Source organism: Dasypus novemcinctus, chromosome 11, assembly GCF_030445035.2.
Source record: "Dasypus novemcinctus isolate mDasNov1 chromosome 11, mDasNov1.1.hap2, whole genome shotgun sequence".
NCBI lineage: Eukaryota > Metazoa > Chordata > Mammalia > Cingulata > Dasypodidae > Dasypus > Dasypus novemcinctus.
The window spans coordinates 80,318,494-80,341,239 of record NC_080683.1 but is presented as its reverse complement, the minus strand read 5'-3'; the positions used below and the strand labels follow the sequence as shown (position 1 = coordinate 80,341,239).

Genomic DNA, 22,746 nt, shown 5'->3' with positions numbered 1-22,746 from the left:
CACCCTGATTCAGTTTGGCCTCCACTTAATAGGATCTTTGAAGATCCTACTTACAAATAAGTTCATATCCACAGGACTGAGGGTTAGGACTTGAGCATGACTTTGTGAGGGATATGATTCAAAACACATCATTATGAACCATGCCAAAGGTACAGTAATAATGACTTTTATATTTACCCAAGAAGTTACCTTTACTTGTGTTCTTTATTTTTCTTATGGCTTCAAGTTACCGTATACTGTCCTTTCATTTCAGCCTGAAGAATTCCCTTTAGCTTGTTGTAGGGAAGTTGTACTGATAACAAACTCCCTCAGTTTTTATTTATCTGGAAATGTCTTAATTTCTCTTTTATTCTTGAAAGATAGTTTTGCCAGATATATAATTCTTTGGTTGACCTTTTTTTTTTTTGCTTTTATTTTTCATTTTCCTTTCAGGACTTTAAATCTATCATTTATATCTTGTCTGTATGATTTCTGAAGAGAACTCAGTTGTGAATCTTACTGAGGATTCTTTTTATATGAGGAGATGCTTCTCTCTTGCTACTTTCACAATTCTCTTTGTCTTTGGGTTTTAGTAGTTTGACTACAATGTGCCTTGGTGTATATCTCTTTGATATTGTTTGGAATTCATTGAGTTTCTTGGGTGTGAATATTCATGTGTTTCATCAGATTTGGGATTTTTTTGGCCATTATTTTTTCCAAATATTTTTTCCTTGCCCTTTATCTCACTTCTCTTTCTAGGACTCTTAATAGAGCATATGTTGCTATGTTTAACAGTGTCCCATAGGTCTCTCAGGCTCTGTTCATATTTATTTACTATTTTTTCATTCTGCTTCTCAGAATGGATAATTTTTTAAAAAAATTATTTATTTATTATTTTTTTAAAAATTACATTAAAAAAAATATGAGGTCCCATTCAACCCCACCGCCCCCGCCCCCCACTCCCCCCACAGCAACACTCTCTCCCATCATCATGACACATCCATTGCACCTGGTAAGTTCATCTCTGAGCATCACTGCACCCCATAGTCAATGGTCCACATCATAGCCCAGACTCTCTCACGTTCCATCCAGTGGGCCCTGGGGGGATCTACAATGTCCCGTAATTGTCCGTGAAGCACTATCCAGGACAACTCCACGTCCCAAAAACGCCTCCACATCTCATCTCTTCCTCCCGTTCCCCACACCCAGCAGCCACCATGGCTACCCTTCCCACACACATTCCACATTTTCTCTGTGGACATTGGATTGGTTGTGTCCATTGCACACCTATGTCAAGTGAGGGCTTAGATTCCACATGGGTACTGGATGCACTCCTCCCGCTTCCAGTTGTAGACACTCTAGGCTCCATGTTGTGGTGGTTGACCTTCTTCAACTCCATGTTAGCTGAGTGGAGTAAGTCCAATAGATCAAAGTGTAGGAGCTGAAGTCTGTTGAGGCTCTGGGCCTGGGTGTCATATTATCAGTCCAGAGATTCAAATCCCCTACATATATCTTAAACCCAGCACCAACTACAATTCCAATAAAGTAGCATGCAAGTCTTGTGAAAAGAGATCCCCTCTGAGTCCAATTCCATCATGCAGAAACACCAGCTCCAAAGAAGGGCCATCTGTCATGGCAGTGAACCCCTTCTGCCATGACCATAGAACCCGTGGGTCTCTTTATCCCTCAAAAGAACCAATACCTGGGGTTGTATCTACCTTATCTGTCTCTTAGACTCTGTTCAGTTGTACATAGGGGTATTCCTTCTGACAACCTCCAGACTCTTTTTTAGAGACTCACAGCCTTATAATCTCATTTCTCCTTTCCATTTCCCCCTTACATTAGGTCAAACAGCTTCCCGAAGTCATGTTATTATATGTAGACAGGTATATTCTGCTGTTCCGCATTGAATCTTTAATTCAAGGTCATTTTCTAGTTGCTTCTTCAGCTGGTATGTGGTAGTGATCCCTCGGTGCCAGGGAGGCTCATCCCCGGGTGTCATGTCCCACGCTGGGGGGAATGCATCGCATCTACACGCTGAGTTTGGCTGTGAGAGTGGCCACATTTGAGTAACATGAAGGTTGTCAGGAGGAAACCCCCAGGCACAATGCTACTCTAGGCCTTGTTCTTATTGCAGGTGTATAGGCTCAAAAGTGTAGCCATTAGTATCAAGAGCCCACTGTTGGGCCCTCCTTCCTTCCTGGTTCTTGCTGTTGCACCTGGAGGATTGCCGCTGCTCTCCCAGGGCCCACAACAGTGACCCCCCGGCCAGGAGCCCAGTACCCCCCCAGCTGTTGTTTTTAATTGTTTCCACTATGAGTATATATAGACATTACCATATACCCTGGGCATATGTCCTGTATAACTCCCTGTCAACCATATATATCCTGTCAATAACATCCCATATCAGTATTCCTCCACTGCCATTGTTGAACCACTCTGTGATCCAAAACTTCCCGTAAAGTGAATCCCAACATAATGTCAGCTTCAGAAGAGTCTTAGATCACCGAAATTCATATATACAATATACAGTACTTCCCCAGATCCACCATAAAACCTTTTCCCTTCCACAGCAATAATCTTTTAACTTATTCATATCATATTTCCTGAAACTGATGTACAGATTCCGAAACTATAGTTTTCAAACAAGGTGTAATCTGTGCTTACTATGTGGTCCATACTTTAGGTTGTACAGTTTTCTAAATTTTTTAGTTATCCTATGTTTTGTCTTATGGTTTTCATTATTAGTCTGTCGTCCCCTATATGTTTTTGGTGTAATATTAGCTGTTTTATATTCATCCTCGTGTACTCTCACATAACTCCTCTCTTGCCCCCTTATTTACCTTTGTTCCATCCATTCCACATCCATTTTCCCCTCCCCTTAGGGCCCACAACGCCTGCCAATCTAATGCCCTGGGAGCCATCCTTTCTCAGGAGAGATACAGTTCTCTCTATTCGACGGCATTAGTCTTCCCCAGGATATGGGTCCACCCCACCCAACGGTAGAACCCACCTTGGCAAAATGAACCTTCAGCTATTCCCTCCGGAGTCCGTCCCGCATCAGACCATACCCCCTGAGCGTCCTAACCAGGTAACCCTCCTACTTATACTTTGATATGTTTTACTCAACATTTTGTTCTCAACGAACATCTGACACTCTCCCATGTTCGTATGTTGCTCCTCCCTCCCACCTATTTCTTGGACAATATTACCCCTCTGCCCATCCCCAGCCCCCCTCAAACCCAGAAAACCCCACCCGAAGGTAACCCCTTGCCCCCATTTTGTCCCTTCTTTGTGCTCATACTTACCACCAGCTCATCACAGATTCCACCCCTGCAGACATTAACTCACATCCTTCCTCCACCCCCCCGATTTCCTGTAAGCCACTTTTCCAGACTCTAGCTCTCTGAGGCAGTTAACTTATTATTTCATATCATTGAGGTCATGTAGTATTTGTCCTTCATTGCCTGGGTTGCTTCACTCAACATAAGATTCTCAAGGTTCATCCATGTTATCACGTGCGATTGTAGTGTATTGGTTCTTACAGCTGAGTAGTATTCCATTGTGTGTATATACCACATTTTATTGATCCACTCATCTGTTGATGGACATTTGGATTGATTCCAACTTTTGGCGATAGTGAACAATGCTGCTATGAACATTGGTGTACATATATCGGTTTGTGTCCTTGTTTTCAGATCTGATGGGTATATACCCAGCAGTGGTATTGCTGGGTCATATGGCAAATCTATGGATAATTTTTTGAGAAACCGCCAAACTGTCCTCCAGAATGGTTGGATCCTTCTGCATTCCCACCAGCAATGGATGAGTGTTCCCCTTTCTTCACATCCTCTCCAGCATTTGTATTCTACTGTTTTTTTCATGGCTGCCAATCTTATGGGAGTAAGATGGTATCTCATTGTAGTTTTGATTTGCATTTCCCTGATAGCTAGAGATTTGGAGCATTTTTTCATGTGCTTTTTAGCCATTTGTATTTCTTCTTTGGAGAAGTGTCTGTTTAAATCTTTTTCCCATTTTTTAAATGGGTTGTTTATCTTTTTGTTTTCAAGATATATGAGTTCTTTATATATGCAAGTTATAAGTCTCTTATCAGATATATGGTTGCCAAATATTTTCTCCCATTGTGTGGGTTCCCTTTTTACTTTCTTGACAAACTCCTTTGAAGTGCAGAAGGCTTTAATTTTGAGGTAGTCCCATTTATCTATTTGTTCTTTTGCTGCTCGTGCTTTTGGTGTGATATTCATGAAGCCATTTCCTATTACAAGGTCCTGTAGATGTTTCCCTACACTGCTTTCTAAGGTCTTTATGGTCTTGGCTCTTATATTTAGGTCTTTGATCCATCTTGAGTTGATCTTTGTATAAGGTGTGAGATGGTAATCCTCTTTCATTCTTCTACATATGGCTATCCAGTTCTCCAGGCACCATTTGTTGAATAGGCCATTCTCTCCCAGTTGAGAGGGTTTGGTGGCTTTATCGAATATTATATGGCTATATACATGAGGTTCTATATCTGAACTTTCAATTTGATTCCATTGGTCTGTGTGTCTCTCCTTATGCCAGTACCATGCTGTTTTCACTACTGTAGCTTTGTAGTATGTTTTGAAGTCAGGAAGTGTGATTCCTCCTATTTCGTTTTTCTTTTTCAATATGTCTTTGGCTATTCGGGGCCTCTTTCTATTCCAAATAAATTTCATAGTTAGTTTTTCTAGTTCCTTAAAGAAGGCTGTGTTGATTTTTATTGGGATTGCATTGAATGTGTAGATCAGTTTTGGTAGGATAGACATCTTAATAATATTCAGTCTTCCTATCCATGAACAGGGAATATTCTTCCATTTATTTAGGTCTTCTTTGATTTCCTTGAACAATCTTGTATAGTTCTCGATGTATAAGTTTTTTACCTCTTTAGTTAAATTTATTCCTAAGTATTTGATTTTTTTATTTACTATTGTGAATGGTATTTGTTTCTTGATTTCCTCCTGATCTTGCTCATTATTGGTGTACAGAAATGCTACTGATTTTTGTGCATTGATCTTATAACCTGCGACTTTGCTAAACTCATTTATGAGTTTTAGGAGCTTTGTTGTAGATCTCTCAGGGTTTTCTATATATAGGATCATGTCATCTGCAAATAATGAAATTTTGACTTCTTCCCTTCCAATTTGAATGCCTTTTATATCTGGTTCTTGTCTCAGTGCTAGAGCAAGTACTTCCAAGACAATGTTAAATAGGAGCGGAGACAGTGGGCATCCTTGTCTTGTTCCTGAGTTTAGAGGGAAGGATTTCAGGATTTCGCCATTGTAAACAATATTGGCTTTAGGTTTTTCATATATACTCTTTATCATGTCAGAATGGATAATTTAAATCACCTTTTCTTCCAGTTCACTGATCCCTTTTCCTTCCTGTTCAAATATGCTATTGAATACCTCTAGTGAGATTTTACACTGTAATTACCATACTTTTCAACTCCAGAATTTCTGCTTGGTTCCTTTTCATACTCTCTATGTTTTTATTGATATTCTAATATTGTTCAAAGATTGTTTTCTTAATTTCCTTTAGTTGCTTGTCCATGATTTTCTTTATTCATTGAATATATTTAAGCTAGTTGACTTAATGTGTTTGACTAATAGTTCTAATGTATGAGTTTCCCTGGGATGGTTTCTGTCAAATCTTTTTTTTCTTCTCCTTGTGAATGGTCCATACTTTCCTGTGTTTTGTATGTTTTATAATTTTTTGTTGATAACTGGACATTGTGAATATTATGTTGTGGTAACCCTGTAAATTTAATTCTTTCACTTCTCAGGACTTGCTGATTTTCTACTTGTTGAAGACAAGAGCCATCTGTTTGTTTTTTATGTTTTCTTTAAAGAAAACATAAAAAAGTATCTCTCTTTAAAACTCCTTCATGGCCTACTGCTTCAGCCTTTGGGGGTTTAAACTATGGCTGCTCTCTGTGCTGCCCCTTGTCCCCACAATAAAAAACAGTGATCAGTAATTGAAACACACAACCCCAATTTTTGGAGGCCAAGGTACTTCTTACCTGTCTTACCACCAGGAAACTGTACTGGGAACAGAGGCTGCAGTCCCTACAGCTGCCTGCCATGAGGGATTGGAGAATGGTAGCCACTAAGTCAAAGATGATATTCACCAAAATTTATTGAACTTTACCAAGCCTCTCCATCCAGCTCTTCCCTGTGAGATGCAAGTGTTCCGCTCAACTCCAGAGTTACAAAATAGAGTTCAGGCGATTCTTGCAGTTCAGTAGTTAGTTGGGTGGAGGGATTGATTCCTGAAACTTCCTTCTATGCCATCTTCCCACAAGCCTCTCCTAATTTCTCTTCTAATCATAGATGCAAAATATAAATATTGCTAGAATCCCAATAAGTCTATAGTAGAATACCAGTAAGTCTACTCTAGTCCATATTTTATACCCTAATGCTGAGGACTGTGGGATGGTGATACCCACTGTGCCTCTAATTGAGAGGGGGCCTCGATCCCATATGGCTGATGGATGGGACTCTCTTGCTTGCAGTTGTAGACTCTCTTAGTTCCTTGGTATTGTGATTGTCCATCCTCACCTCCTTGTTAGTTGTCCTGGGTGAGTCCAATGAACTGGAGAGTAGGTGTTGCAACTCTGCCTAGTCTCAGGGACCAGCAGGCACATAGGCAGCCCAAAGAATCAGGTCTCTTGGACATACACCTGCCAACTCCAGCGCCAACTATAGGTTCAAATAGAAGGGACAGAAGAGGCACATGTAGAGAAGTCACATCTGAGTCCAACTCTGCCACACTCAGGAGCACAAACTCCAAAGTATGGTCCACTGGTGAGGCACCAAACTCAGAGCTATCCGCCATGACTGCAGGACTTGGTTGTCTCCAGGGCCCTCAGGAGCCCCAACATTTGGGGTTATCTACTTTGGCAGTTTATGAGATCCTGCTGAGACATGCATAAGTGTTACCTCTGGGATGACCTCCCAACTCAATTTGAAGTCTCTTAGCCATATAAACTCATTTGTCTTTACCTTTCCCCCTTTTATTCAAGGTCTTTTTCCAGTTGCATTGCTCATTGTTGTTTGGTAGTAATCCCTTGGTGCCAAGGAGACTCATCCCTGGGAGTCATCTCCCATGCTGGGGGGGGGGGGGGGGTAATGCATTTATATGCTGAGTTTGGCTTAGAGAGAGACCACATTTGAGCAACATAGAGGCTCTCAGGAGGTAACTCTCAGGCACTACACAGCGGTAGGCTAAGTTGCAATTTCAAGAGTAAAGGCTCATAGGCATAATTTTCAATATCAAGGGCCCATCAATGGATCATCCTTTTTTCACTAGTCATTGCTCTGCTCTTGGGGGATTGTTGCTGTTCCATTAGAGAATATGGCAGAGCTCCCCAGGATGGGAATTCAATATTCTTTCAGTTATTGTGTGACTCTCCACCCACTGTGACACTGCCCCATGAACATTTGAACACATTTTTGTACCTTATATGTATACTTAGGTGAACTTCCTCCTATGTATCTCCCATCACTGACACCCCAATACCAATGATCCTCCCCTGTCACAGTTGTAATCCTTCTGTGATCCAAATGGGATCCATTTCTTCCAGGGAAATGGATGTGGCTCAAGCAGCTGGGCTACCATCTACCATATGGAAGGTCCAGGGTTCAATGCCCAGGGCCTCCTGGTCAAGGCAAGCTAGGCCGCATGGTGAACTGGCCCATGTGGAGTGCCAATCCATGTGGGAATGCTGCTCCATGTGGGAATGCCACCCTGTGCAGGAGTGCTGCCCCAAGCAGGAATGCCACCCTGTACAGGAGTGCCAGCCAATTCAGAGAGCTGGCTCAGCAAGATGACACAACAAGAGACACAAAGGAGAGATAATGAGAAGACATAGCAGAACAGGGGCTGAGGTGGTGCAAGAGAAAGATTGCCTCTCTCCCACTCCAGAAGGTCCCAGGATCAGTTCCCAGAGCCACCTAATGAGAAAACAAGCAGACACAGAAGAACACACAATGAATGGACACAGAGAGCAGACAGTGGGGGTGAGGTGGGGTGGCAGGGGGAGAAATAAATAAAAATAAATCTTTAAAAAAAAAATGAAGCCAAGCATATTGCCAAATATAATTAATAGGAAAATGAAATAATAAAGATATGTTTAAACATAAGAAATAAAATACATAATAATTTAGAAAAATTAAAGCTAAAATAAAATTTTAAAATTGAGATATTAAAAAATAATGAAAATATTAAATTTTTTTTTGATGTTTTGCCTTTCATCTCTGTAATATCTGTTGTCCTGTATGTACAATGACATTTTCTTCCATTTCTTCCCCAGTGTCTTATTTTTTCTTTTCATCTTCAAAGAAATTTTAGATCACAGTAAAATCACATACAGAACAAGGGAACTCTGATTTACCCAACATCCTCCTCCTTTTTCCCCTTCCTGTATCAATAACCTTTTTATATGTGGATGGTACATTTGTTACAACTGATGTGCAAATATTGAAACAGAGTCACTAACCATGGTCAATGGTTTACATTATGGTCTACACTCTAGACCACATACTTTTATAAATTTTTGATGAAGTTCAACATGGTCTGTATCTATCATTGCAAGATCATGCAGAGTACCTCCATTGTCCCCTAAATAACCCCTCCTCAATCTACTCTATTCCTCCCCTCCTCTTCCCTTGAGGCCCATGGTGACCACCAGGCTTCACTTCTTGAAGGACAAGATTCAGAGTTACTTGCAACAACACTGAGGGCTTGATACACTGGTCTATCCTCCCCTAATAGGAACCATCCATGCTCTAGAGAGATACCCACCCCTCTGTTTGAGAATATATTGGGCCTCCCCATGATGGGAGTCCAACTCCTCCTCACCATTATGTAGGTCTCCACCCACTGATACAACACACTATGACAATATGATAACTAGCACATTCTTTAGAAGACTGCCCCAGTTGTGCCCTGTCCTGAATGCCCTCCATCCAACACCCTAAACCAGTAACCCTTCCTTGTCATATTGCCAAAAGAACTTTCCCTGCATTGTAGTTTCAACCACATACCTACCAATCCCCAGTGTTTACCTGTTCCCTCCCCCAACCCTACCCCAATTCCATGGACTGTCCAATCCACTCTCCCCACCCTACCCCTGTCAAACTTGCACCACCCAACCTAATAGTATCACTACACCCCTGTCATATCCCTTGAGTGCACAACTACTCACTTCCATATTATCATAGATTTTGCCCATATAGACGTTGGTTCACAACCTTCTTCTTCCTTTCTATTTCCTGTAAACCTATCATTCAGACTCTAGCCCTCTGAGTCTGCTCAATTTGCTTAATTCATATCAGTGAGGTCATGTAATATTTGTCCTTCAATGTCTGGCTTGCTTCACTCAACATAAGTTCCTCAAGATTCATCCATGCTATCCCATGTGTTAGTATTGTATTCTGTCTTAGAACTGAGTAATATTCCATTGTATGTATATATCACATTTTGTTTATCCATTCATCAGTTGATGGGCATTTGGGTTGATTCTAACTTTTGGCTATAGTGAATAATGGTGCTATGAACATTGGTGTGCACTATCTGTTCATGTCCTCACTTTCAATTCTTCTGGGTATATACCCAGCAGTGGAAATTCTGGATAATATGGCAGATCTATAGATAGTTTTTTGAGGAACTGATCAACTGTCCTCCACAATGGTTGGACCATTCTACATTCCCACCTCTCTAACACTTGCAGTACTCTGTTAAGGGCCACCAGTCTAATGTGTGTAAGATGACATCTCATTGTAGTTTTGATTTGCATTTCCCTAATAGCTAGTGATATTGAGCATCTTTTCATGTGCTTTTTAGTCATTCGTATTTCTCCTTTGGAGATGTATCTGTTCAAATCATTTGCCCATTTTTAAAATGGGTTGTTTGTCTTTTTATTTTAGAGATACAGGATTTTTAAAATATATGTTGGATATTAGGCTCCTATCAGATATATGGTTATCAAATATTTTCTCCCATTGTGTAGGTTGTCTTTTCACTTTCTTGGCAAACTTCTTTGAGATGCAAAAGTTGTTTTTTTTTTTTTTTAATTTTGAGGTGGTCCCATTTATCTATTTTTTCTTTCACTGCTCATGCTTTGGGTATGAATTTCATGAAACCATTTCCTATTACAAAGTCCTGTAGATCCTTCCCTACATTATCTTCCCAGGTCTTCATGGTCTTAGCTCTTATATTTAGAACTTTGATCTATCTTGAGTTGATTTTTGATGGTGTTCATCTCTCATTCTTTTGGATAGTGATAGCCAGTTCCCCAAGCAGCATTTATTGAAGAGACCATTCTCCCCGGGGTTGAGTGGGCTTGGCGGCCTTTTCGAATATCAGATGACTGAATATGCAAAGATCTATGTCAGAACTCTCAATTTGGTTTTCCTTTGGTCAGTGAGTCTATCCTTGTGTCAATCCAATGCAGTTTTGTCCACTATAGCTCTGTTGTATGTCTTAAAGTCAGGTAGTGTTATTCCTCCAATTTCACTTTTCTTTTAGAATATGTCTTTGGCTATTTGGGGCCTATTGCTCTTCCAAATAAATTTCATAGTTAGTTTTTCCAATTTGGTAAAAAATGCTGTGTTGATTTTTGTTGGGATTGCATTAAATCTATGGATCAGTTTGGGTAGGATAGTCGTCTTAATGATGTTTGGTCTTCCCATCCATGAACAGGGAATATTCTTCCATTTATTTAAGTCTTCTTTGATTTCCTTTAACAGTTTTGTGTAGTTTTCTGTGTGTAAGTTATTTACATCTTTAGGGAAATTTATCCCTAGATATTTGATTCTTATAGTTACTATTGTAAATGGGATTTTTTTTCTTGATTTTCTTCTCAGATTGCTCATTATTGAAATACAGAAATGCTACTGATTTTTGTGCATTGATCTTATAACTGTGACTTTATTGAACTCATTTGTAAGCTTTAGAAGTTTTTTTTGTAGATTTTTCAGGGCTTTCTATGCATAGGATCATGTCATCTGCAAATAGTGAAATTTTTACTCCTTCCTTTCCTATTTGGATGCTTTTTATATCTTTTCCTTACCAAGTGCTTGAGCAAGTACTTCTAATACAATGTTAAATAGGAGAAGTGGTAATGGCCATCCTTGTCTTGTTCCTGATCTTAGAGGGAAAGCTTTTAGGGTTTCATCATTGTGTATGATGTTAGCTGTGGGTTTTTCATATACACCCTTTATCATGTTGAGGAAGTTTCCTTCTATTTCTATCCTTTCCAGTGTTTTTATCAGGAAAGGGTGCTGTATTTTGTTGAATGCTTTTTCTTCATCTATAGAGATGATCATGTGATTTTTTTCCCTTTGATCTGTTTATGTGTTGTATTACATTGACTGATTTTTTTATGTTGAACTATTCTTGCATACCAGGATGGAACCCACTTGGTCATTGGGTACAATTTGTTTGATATGTTGTTCAGTATGATTGGCAAGTATTTTGTTGAGGATTTTAGCATCTAGGTTCATTAGAGAGATTGGTCTGTAATTTTCCTTTCTTGTGGTATCTTTTTGTGGCTTTGGTATTAGGGTAATGTTGGCATCATAGCATGAGTTAGGCAATGTTCCTTCTACTTCTATTTTTTGGAAGAGTTTAAACAGGATTGGTGTTAATTCTTTCTGGAATGTTTGGTAGACTTCACCCATGAAACCATCTGGTCTTGGGCTCTTCTTAGTTGGCAGGTGTTTGATGACTGGTTCTATCTTGTTACTTGTGATTGGTCTGTTGAGTTCATCAATTTCTTCTTTAATCAATGTAGACTACTTGTGTGTTTCTAGGAATTTGTCCATTTCCTCTAAATTATCCTTCTTGTTGGCATATAATTTTTCAAAGTATCCTCTTATGATACTCTTTATTTCTGTGGGGTCAGTGGTGATATTCTCTTCCTTGTTTCTTATTTTGTGTATTTGCATCTTCTCTCTCTTTTTCTTTGTTAATCTAAAAGGGTTTGTCAATTTTATTGATCTTCTTGAAGAACCAGCTTTTGGTTTAATTTTTTCTAGTGCTTTTTTGTTTTCTTTTTCATTTAGTTTTGTTCCAATCTTTATTTCCTTCTTTCTACTTCCTTTTGGGTTAGTTTGTTGTTTTTTTACTAATTCTTCTAGGTGTGCAGTTAGGTCTTTGATTTTATCTCTTCTTTTTTGATAGATGCACTTATGACTATGAATTTCCCTCTTAGTACAGTTTTTGTTGCATCCCATAGGTTTTGATATATTGTATTGTCATTTTCATTCATTTCAAGGTAATTACTGACTTCTTTTTAAATTTCTTCCTTGACCCACTGTTTGTCTAAGAGTGGTTGCTTAACTTCCATATTTTTGTGCATAATTGGTTCTCTGGCCCTTCCGGATTTCCAGCTTTATTCCATTATGGTCTGAGAAATATTACTTTGTATAATTTCAATCTTTCTGAATTCATTGAGAATTGTTCTGTGGCCTAGCATGTGGTCTATATTGGAGAATGATCCATGTGCACTCAAGAAGAAATTATATCCCACTTTATTTGGGTGTAGTGTTCTGTATATGTCTATTAGGTCCAGATCCTCTAATGTATTGTTGAAAGTCTTTGTTTCTTTATTGATTCTCTGTCAAGATGTTCTGTCTAATGGTGATAATGGTGTATTAAAGTTCCCCAGTATAATTGTAGAGGCATCTATTTCTCCACTTAGTTTTTCCAGTGTTTGTGTCATGTATTTTGAGGCACCCTGGTTAGGTGCATACATATTTAAGATTGTTCTTTCTGCTTGAAAGATTACCCCTTTTACTAAAATGTAGTGTCCATCTTTGTCTTTAAAAATAGTTTTGCATTTAAGTTTGGTGGCGGACTTGGCCCAGTGGTTAGGGCGTCCGTCTACCACATGGGAGGTCCACAATTCAAACCCCGGGCCTCCTTGACTTGTGTGGAGCTGGCCCATGCACAGGGCTGATGCATGCAAGGAGTGCCTTGCCACACAGGGGTGTCCCCTGCGTAGGGAAGCCCCACGCGTAAGGAATGCACCCTGTAAGGAGAGCCACCCAGCACGAAAGAAAGTTCAGCCCCAGGAATGGTGCCGCCCACATGGAGAGCTGATACAACAAGATGATGCAACAGAAAGAAACACAGATTCCCATGCCGCTGACAACAGAAGCGGACAAAGAAGACACAGCAAATAGACACAGAGAACAGACAACGGGGGGGGGGGGGGGGAGAAATAAATAAAATAAATCTAAAAAAAAAAAGTCTATGTTGTCTGGTATTAGTATAGCTACTCCCACCCTTTTTTGGTTGTTATTTGCTTATAAAATTGTTTTCCAGCCTTTCACTTTCAGCCTCCTTGAATCCCTGGTCTAAGGTTGGTATCTCGTAGACAGCATATAGATGGGTCCTATTTCCTTTTCCATTCTGCCAATCTGTGTCTCTTGACTGGTGAATTTAATCCATTAACATTCAGTCTTATACCTTTCAAGGAATTACTTACTTAGCCATATTTTCTTTGGGTTTATGTATGTCATATGTTGTTTTTATTTCTCTTTTTGTTTTCTATTGTGTATTTTTTCGTACATTCTCCTCCAACTCTCTCCCGTTTTTTCTTTCCAACCTGCAGCATACCCATTTGTATTTCTTTTCTTTTTTAAGATTTATTTATTTATTTATTTCTCTCCCCTTCCCTCCCCGCAGTTGTCTGCTCTCTGTGTCCATTCACTGTGTGTTGTTCAATGACCGCTTCCATCCTTATCAGCAGCACCGGGAATCTGTGTTTCCCCTTGTTGTGTCAGCCCTATATGTGTGCTGTGCCACCCCTGGGCAGGCTGCACCTTCCTTTGCACTGGGCAGCTCTCCTTACGGGGTGCACTCCCCACACGTGGGGCTCCCCCATGCGGGGGACACCCCTGTGAGGCATGGCATCCCCTGTGCGCATCAGTGCTATGCATGGGTCAGCTCCACATGGGTCAAGGAGGCCTGGGGTATGAACTGCAGACCTCCCATGTGGTAGGTGGATGCCCCATCCATTGGGCCAAGTCCGCTTCCCCCATTTGTATTTTTTGAAGGACATGTTTCTTATTGGCATACAATCTTAAGTTCTGTTTATCTGTGAGTATTTTGAATGCTCCATCAGTTTTGAGTGACAGCTTTGCTGGATAGAGAATTCTTGGTTGGACTTTTTTACTTTTAGCAGCTTAACTATATTATACCACTGCCTTCTTGCCTCCATGGTACCTATGAGAGATCAACACTTAATCTTACTGAGCTTCTCTTGTATGTGATGGTTCTCTTTTCTCTTGCTGCTTTCAGTATTCTCTCTTTATCTTGGGCAGTGGACAATTTGACAAGCATATGTCTTGGAGTTGGCCTGTTGGGATTTACTGTTTGGGGTTTGTGGTGCTTCCTGGACATGTACATCCATCTCCCTCAATAGTGTTGGGAAGTTTTCACCTATTATTTTCTCCAACACTCCTTATGTCTCTTTTCTTTTCTCTTTGCCCTATGGGATGCCTATACTGGGTATGTTTGTGCATTTTGTATTGTTGTTCAGTTTCCTAAGCCCCTGTTGGATTTTTTTCTACTATCTGTTTGATTTCAGGTGTACTGTCTATCACATCACTAATTTTTTCCTCTGCCTGTTCAAGTCTGCTGTTATGTGTTTCCATTGCATTTTTGATTTCTTGGATTGTGCCTTCCATCACCATCACATCCATTATCTTTTTTTTTTAAGATTTATTTATTTATTTAATTCCCCTCCTCCCCCGGTTGTCTGTTCTCTGTGTCTATTTGCTGCGTCTTGTTTCTTTGTCCGCTTCTGTTGCTGTCAGCGGCACCGGAGGTGTGGGCGGTGCCATTCCTGGGCAGGCTGCACTCTCTTTTCGCGCTGGGCGGCTCTCCTCACGGGTGCACTCCTTGGGCGTGGGTCTCCCCTACGCGGGGACACCCCTGCGTGGTGTGGCACTCCTTGCGCCCATCAGCACTGCGCATGGGCCAGCTCCACACGGGTCAAGGAGGCCCGGAGTTTGAACCACGGACCTCCCATGTGGTAGACGGACGTCCTAACCACTGGGCCAAGTCCATTATCTTTTAATGTACGTGTACAGTTTCTTCAGTATGTTCTCCCAGTGTTTTCTTAATATCCTTAATCTCTTCTTTCATGTCATTAAGTTGCTTCATGATTGAGAAGCGAATTTTGCTTAATGGATAGAGCAACTGCCTACCACATGGGAGGTCCAGGGTTCAAACCCAGAACCTCCTGACCTGTGTGATGAGCAGGTCCACGCACAGTGCTGATGTGCACAAGGAGTGCTGTGCCACGCAGGGTGTCCCCTGAATAGGGGAGCCCTATGCGCAAGGAGTGTGCCCCATAAGGTGAGCCGCCCAGCAGGAAAAAAGTGCAGCCTGCCCAGGAGTGGTGCACACACAGAGAGCTGACACAGCAAGATGATGCAACAATAAGAGACACGGATTTCCAGTGCCACTGATAAGAATATAAGTGGACACAGAAGAATACACAGCAAATGGACACAGAGAGCAGACAACTGGGGGCGGGGGGGAAGGAAGGGGAGAGAAATAAATAAAAAAATAAATCTTTAAAAAAATGTTGGCTCAGGATATTTGTTTGGACAGCTCTGTTTAGTTTCTCTATGTTCTGCATCTTCTCCTGGTTTTTACTTTGTTCATTGGACTGGGCCATGTCTTACTGCTTCTTAGTATGGTTTATAATTTATTGTTAGTTTTTAGGCATCTCTTTCTCTTGATGGAGTTATTCAGTTGATTAGTTTTCTCTCTACTCCAGGGTTTTATTTAGTTGCTGTTTTTGTGTGTGTGGTAAGTTTTCTCTTTGACCCTTTGTTCCTCCTATTCTATTTCCTTCCTATTCTCTATGTTCCCTTGAAAGAAAAAGATTAGGGCAAGAGAAAGGGAAAGGGTTAAGAAGAGAAAAAGGATAATAATAATAATAATAATGATGATGATGATGATGATGATGATGATGAACGGTAGAAGAGGAACCATGTAAGAACTAGAAAATGAATAATTAACTCATGTAAGAAGTTTGGAGGGATAAGAATAGAAAAGCAGGGGTACAAATAATGAAATGAAAAACTGAATAGAGAAAAATATCTAGAATGAATTAAAAGGCCAGAATGATAAGAAGAGAGGGAAAGAGAAAAGACAATAAGAAAAAGTTAAAGAAAGAAAACAGAGAATAGAGGAGATAGAAATAAAAACAAGAATAATTGAAGATTAAACAAAAAGGTGGAATGTAAGAACAAAAAGAGAAAGCAGAAGATAGTAAGATGAAGGAAGGAAAAGAAATAGCATGGGTAGACGAAACTGCTATACCAAAAAAGAAGGGAAACAAAGGAAGGGGGAAAACAGCAAACAAGAAATAAGGCAGCAGAACCTAATTAAAAACAACAACAATGGGGGGTGGGGTGGGGAGAAGATGTGGGGGGAGAACAAAAAAACAAGCAAGTTATCAAACAAAAACTTAGAAAAACAGCCTTCCCTGTTAGGCCCCTGAGGAGTTTCTCAGGCTGCTGGTGATGATCAATCAATTACCTTGCAGCCTGCCCTCTGGAGGTTTTGAATCGGTTTTTAGCAAGTAACTGTAAGTTAAATTTTTTAAAAAAGGAACACTTTTAAAGAAAAATAAGAGACCCAAGGGCAAAGAATACAAAAATACTGTCTATGTATTTCCTGTCCTACATTATCAGCTGGGTGTTTGATAACCCGGAGGATCACTACTCTCAGGAGAGTTGGGAATCCAGCCAGGGACCTCATATATTCAAAGTGGAGACTCCTCCACTGAAGTTAAACTTTGACTTTGGGTCTGTTAGCTAGAGAGCTATCCAGTCACTTTCCCTAGGGCAAGTTTGACTCCTTGCAGTTGGGTAGATTCCTACTGATTAGGAACTGGTCTGTCTCTTCCCCCTTTTTATTCTTACTGCTTTTTCTCCCAGGGCAGCAGGATGTGAGAGCTTGTGTGATCGTTCCCGGCTTGCTTCTCCTGGTCGGGTTGAGTTCATTTCTGAAATTCAAATGGGACCCTGGTATCTGAACTCACCGCAGAGAAATGACTCTCGCCCCTCTTCCAGACCTCCTCCTCCTCCTAGGGGACCCTAAATAGGCCCTTGGAAGGTTATTAAGCACTTCTTACTGCCCGCCTCCCAGGGAGGCGGGATTTTGGATAGTTTTCAGCACAGGACTTGTCAAATTGCCTGACTCCACCCTCTCCGAGCCCAAGTTCCTCTCTCCCAGGTCAGCTAGGTAAATCAGGCTGCCTAAGCAGATTCGCCTCTCCCCTCTTCCTGGGGCTACCTCTTACCAGCTGGTATGCTCCCTAAAGTTCAAAGGGGGCCCAGGTAACCAAACCCACAGAGAGAAAACCCTTCTCTACCCTTCGCCAGAACCGTCTAACTCCACGAGAATGCTCCCTCCTGCTGGGTGGCTAGTGGGAGTCAGGGGGTTCCCAGAGGCTTTTTGTCTCGAGGGTGGGACTTAGCCACCTGCTGTTTCCAGTCACCACGGTGAGAAACTCATGATTTTCCCTTGGGCTTTTTATCTCTTTGTCCTGTTCCCTCCAGATCGAGGCCCTGAAGCCTCCTGCTCTGTGGGTTTCCAAAACAGCTCACTTGGGCAGGATCTTGCCCCTTCTCACTGTTTTTTGCGAGAGGTCCAGTGAGTGACCACTTAAACTGATGCCATCTTGCCCCTCCTCCCTCCCTGACATATACTTTAGTGAAAGACATTTAAATTTGCACTACCTGACTTCCCATTAAAACATGGTCTAATTTGGTAGGACAAGTGAAGTTCTTAGCCAAGTTCTTTGATATAGTGGAAGTATATTACACTTACATGGTTTATGTGACAATTTAGAACTTGCTGCTCAATTGAAAATGATGCCAGAAACCATACTTGGAGGACATTAGGGTCCTAACAGTGCAGTTAGAAAGCCTGGGAAGATGAGAAAATGGTGCCTGGTTCTTCTCTACCACTTTTCAAAGAATGGTGTCTGTGAAGGGCTGACCAAAGTTGGTTTAAAGTCAAATACTGAAAACACTAATTAAACACCTATTGTGACTTTGATCTGCCGGTGTAAGCAGAATTTCTTGAAAACACAAAATTTCATCATAAGATAAGATTTTGTACAGCTCTTTATACCAAGTCATTCATTCCCTTAGGTAGGGAATTCATTTGTAAAACAACTTTTGTGAGAAGTTACTTTGGCATGTAGATACCATAGCATCGCCTAGTGACTTTGTCTATAATATTTTGCCTGGTTAATTTTCTTTTGTGCTGCATTTTAATAGAATGTTAATTGAGAAATGCTTTCTTCCTGATACTCTGTGAAATGTTGACAGTAATATACAGATAGAGCTCCTGAAAATTTTAACTATCATGAATTGGCCTGGTAATATGTCCAAGATAATAACCAGTAAAATTGCATTATTTATCTCAATGGCTGCCTGTTCTGGAAGTGAGTTCTTTTCTATCTTTCAGAGAGTTACTAATAAGTTCTATAACTAATTCTAGAATTAGTACTAATAAGTACTAATAAGTTCTAGAACTAGAATTTTGCCAAGTGAGAGACAAACCTTTTTATTATCCTTCATTATTAGTCCTTTGGTGGAGGTAGGTAGGAGAGGGATAGGGACTGTCAGGTCAGCTCATTTTTTTCTTTCTGTTCCCTTCTCTCTCTTTTAATATGGATTTTTATTTGAGTTTTAAAAAAGAGCCTAAAATAGTATTGGCTTCAGCCTTCTGTTCTAGTATATATTTACTGTTCTTATGAGATGAAGAAAAGCATACAGGGGGGTTTATTATTTCCTTTATAAAATTGTAGATACTTTGTAATGAACTGAAAATTTAAAAATTCAGAACATTTTATCAGAACTAGAAAGACTACTTTATTTTTGAAATTTTAGCTTTCTTTGTAAGAAATGAAATACTGATGCATATAGTATTCACAGTCTTGTACTTTCTTTTCTCTTGTCTTCTCTCCTCACAAATGACTGGCTTGTCTGGGGATTATTTTTCTTGAGTTTTCATTCTTGGTGAGTATCATTTACACCTTTCCCCAGGTTCTTTTATTTTTCTCTGTCTCTTTATTTCTTTGGTTTCCCTATCCTGATTTTAAAGTTCTTAAAATAAATTCCCAGATTCATTATTCCATGTTAATGCTTTTGTCATCAATTCATACATAATTCTTATATAATCAGTTTTGTGATGATTGAAATAGCTATTTATGCATTGCAAAATTATTGAGTTTCTAATATGTGCCAAACACCATGCCAGCTATGGAGCACACATACATGAACCAGGCAAAGGCCCAGTCCTCAGGTAGTTACTAAGTCCAGGAGGGAAAACAGAGAGCTTGGGAACATGAAGCTGCACATCAGACCCAGCTATGAAAGTAGGGAAAAAGTTTCTGGAGGAGGTTAAACCTAAATTGCACCTAAAAGGATGGAAAGATGGGGGTTTGAGTTGGGAGTTGGATTGAGGTTATTTCAGACAGAAGGGACAGCTTGAGCAAAATGGTGAGAGACACCAGGAGGGATTTGAGGAATCGCATCCAGCTCAGTCTTGCTGGAATCTAATGAGCAGGAGGTGAAGCTGCAGAACCAGGGGGTAAGATGGGTAGGGAGGGCACACAGTGGTTTGGATTCTATCCTGCAGACCAGAGGTTCTCAAACCTTGGTTTACATCTTTCCTGTTACCATTAACATAGTAGTCGCAAGAACTCAGCAAGGAATGTCATGCTGAATTAGAAGAGCAGGGTGTCCTTGGCGGAGAAATCTCTGTGCTGACTGTTCTTCCTTTAGGATTTAACTTTTGGAAGTTTTTGTGCTTATTGGAGAAAAAAAGAAAAAATGTTCCAATAATGACCATATTAAACACAAGAATTATTGCCTTTGTTTAATACAAATAGATTACCAGGCATCTTTCTTAGTTTAGACTGAATTAATGTGGCTATTGATCACTTGACATGTGTTGAGTCCGAAACAAGATGTACCGTAAGTGTAAACTACACACTGATTTCAAAGACTTGATATGAAAGAAAGACTGTGAAATGCCTCATTAATAATTTTCTATTGATTAAATGTTGGATTAAATTAGATATATTATTAGTACTACTTTCACTTGTCCATTTTTACTTTTAAACTGTGATTATTGAAAAATTTCAGTTATATATGTGGCTCACATATGTGGGTCTCCTTATATTTCAGTAGAATAACACTGGCCCATACTATTCTTTGCCTTTCTGGGCACCTGCAACTTCATTGTCCCCTCATCTCTTCAGTCCGAGGTGTGGTGACAGCTCTCCTGCTGTTTCTGGGTTCTCACATTACCCCTGAAAGTTACCCCACATCCCACCCACATACTTTTTATAATTAGTCTTTTTATAAACAATCCTTCCTGAAATTTTTCCTAATAATTTTGTTTGCTATGGGATCCTTGCCTCATATAATGATCTTCTGATACAGGCTGGTAATTGACCAAATTAACTGTGGTCTCCACCTTTGTAGAAATTATTGATGCAAAACATTGTTGATCTCTCATTTGAATTAAAATGATAAAGAAATCATAAGTGAAAGTTCTTTTAGCACTGTTGTTAATTTACTATTATTTTTATTGTATTTGTCCACCTCTCCCAACCTCATTTTATTAATCCTGTACCCTCAGTAAAAATACAAAGTTTTGAAACTGACCTTTGCTGTGCAGAAAGACAACAACTCAAAAGCTTTTTTTTCTTTTCTTTTTTTAAATTTAAAGCCTCTTTTGGTATTTTTCTAACTAATAATACCTAAAACATTGAAAAGCCAAGAAGATGGGTTTGGAGGCTAATATAATTATCCTAATAATGGTAACAGTGATAGCATCAATAGTAAAAGTACTTCTGCATATATGCCTTCTTTTCAGCTCATTCTAATTCACAAAAGACTATATGAGCTATAGTAAACAGAAATATAAGGGAAAATAGGCTAGAGGATTGGGATAAAATTAAATTATTTCTTTATTCCCCCCTCAGCAACAATATTACTACATATTATACTTTATGTGTTTTAGAAATAAGAGCCATTTGTGCCAGAGCTCCCAGCAGGAGATTGAAAGTTGTGATTCCAGGAGCCTTCAATATTTATTCTTAAAATTCTCCTCCATTTATTTCTTTTATTTTTTTAAATTTCTCTCCTCTTCCCCTCGTCCCGCCCCAGTTGTCTGTTTTCTGTGTCTATTTGCTGTGTGTTCTTCTTTGTCTGCTTCTGTTGTTGTCAGCGGCACAGGAATCTGTTTCTTTTTGTTGCGTTATCTTGTTGTGTCAGCTCTCCGTGTGTGCGGCACCATTCCTGGGCAGGCTGCACTTTCTTTTGCGCTGGGCGGCTCTCCTTATGGGGCACACTCCTTGTGCATGGGGCTCCCCTATGCGGGGGGCACCCCTGTGTGGCAGGGCACTCCTTGCACGCATCAGCACTGTGCGTGGTCCAGCTCCACATGGGTCAGGGAGGCCGGGGGTTTGAACCGTGGACCTCCCATGTGGTAGACGGACGCCCTAACCACTGGGCCAAGTCTGCTTCCCATTTATTTCTATAGCAATAAAATTTGCCAGAGATACTTAAAAAAATTTTTTTTTATTATCCCCCCTCTTTGTGGCTTTTTGTATGCTGTCTGCTCTCTGTGTCCATTTGCTGTACATTTTTCTGTGTCTGTATTTATTTCTCCCTCCCCCCTTGTGGCTTGCTTGCTGTCTACTCTCTGTATCCACTCACGGTGGGCTCTTCTGTGTTATCGCTTGTCTCCCTTCTTTTTATTCCGTCACCTTGCTGAGTCGGCTCTCTGTGGCGTCTGTGGGCCAGGTGGCACTTTGTGGCGTGCGGGAGAGCTTGCCTTCACAAGGAGACTTCGGGTCGCGAACTGAGGGCCTCCCATATGGTAGATGGGAGCTCATCTGATTGAGCCAGCGATACTTTTGCTTCCAAGATTACTAAAGGTTTGGTTTGTGCGTGTGTTTGTGTGTGTGGAAATAGTTTTTATTTTTTCAAGTTGATACAGAGGAAGAATTCTGAACAATGAAATGTCTTAGATGTGTTGAGACTTGTCCTTTTCTAGCTGGGTTTAGTTTGCCCCATGTTTTCATAGTTAGGGGAGGGCAGAGTATGCAGGAAGGAGGCTACACAGGTTGGGTCCTGGGCCTTTCACCTCACTGTCATCTTTTCAAGCAGAGTAGCTCCAGTTCTACACCTTTAAGATCCACATATGGAAAAAAGTTAAACTATTACTAAAAAAAAATTAAATTCCCTGCTATGAGGACAGTTCTCCTTTTTCTTGTTTCAGTAAAACATCCTCTGAAATTTGGTAAGACGGGCAAATTCCTCATTGGTTAATGAGGAAACTTAGGTTAAAAGTGTTTAAATGAAGTTGTCCACAGTGACAGAAAAAGAAAAAGTAAATTTTGGCTGGACATAAGTCTGGTTGTCCTAACTCCCACACATCTCTAGAGTGACAGTGATCAGTGTGAAACTGGGCAAACGATCAGAAATGGAGAATGAAGATGTTTCCAAATGATACCAAAGCAATTGGTCCCCACCAAATACAAATCAGGTACTTAACTGTTTATGTTGTAAAGTACTGGACAGCCAATTCAAGGTGCCTACCATATTAGATCACCTCTTCTGAAAAGGTCTTGTACCTTCCAGGATAAGATGCTCTTCTTGGTAGCAGCACCAC

General features: G+C 40.3%; 1 pseudogene; it reads right to left on the bottom strand.

The window, feature by feature from the left end:
• The window catches only part of LOC101415716 (bcl-2 homologous antagonist/killer pseudogene), a 127,659-nt pseudogene extending 121,559 nt beyond the window's left edge, over positions 1–6,100 (bottom strand).
• Between the last annotated feature and the right edge of the window lie 16,646 nt (positions 6,101–22,746).